This window comes from Theropithecus gelada, chromosome 5, assembly GCF_003255815.1.
Source record: "Theropithecus gelada isolate Dixy chromosome 5, Tgel_1.0, whole genome shotgun sequence".
NCBI lineage: Eukaryota > Metazoa > Chordata > Mammalia > Primates > Cercopithecidae > Theropithecus > Theropithecus gelada.
The window spans coordinates 58,425,507-58,426,201 of NC_037672.1; positions in this window are offsets into that span (position 1 = coordinate 58,425,507).

The following is a 695-nucleotide window of genomic DNA, read 5'->3' on the forward strand; positions in this document are numbered from 1 at the left end:
AATGTGCCACACTAATTCAGTAGTCTGTTATTACACTTTCAGTCATGTGAAAAACATAGGTTTACGTGTGCGTGTGTGTAAAATATATTTGCTAAGCCCTGGTCCACTCACCTTACCATTTACATTAAATGAAGCAGCACACTATGATTATGTCCATCATTAAACTGTCAGAACATTAAAAATCCATGTATTGTTTAAATTAGGCTTAAGTTTTCTAAAAGCAAGGGACCACACACACGCACGCACACACACACATACACACACAAAGAGCATGGCTTCAGAGTTCTAGCAGAGACAATACCCAAATGGTTATTAGTATTCTAGAAGTTTCAGTGAGTGAAGGGCGCTAAAATGCAGTTTGAAAACCAAAACCGTGGCATATCCAATGTGGTATCGTAATGTTGCTCCTCAACTCTTTAAATCTTGTAATCATTGCTGGTCTTAAAACGATCCTGTCAACCGTGTTCATTTTGATAGCGTTGCGTCTTTGTGAAAAGTCGCTCAGCAGCCGCAGGCCACCAAAAGGCAATTCGCGGCCCTCTGCAGTAGTACCTACACTGAGCGGCCTTCCGGGAGAGGTAGGCAGCAGACTTGAAGGAGGAGCCGAGAGCGCGGCTGGGGACCCGCCCACGCTAGCCCTCAGCCCCCTCGCCCGGCCCCTCCGCGGAGCGTGCAGCAGCCCGTGCGCCGGCGCA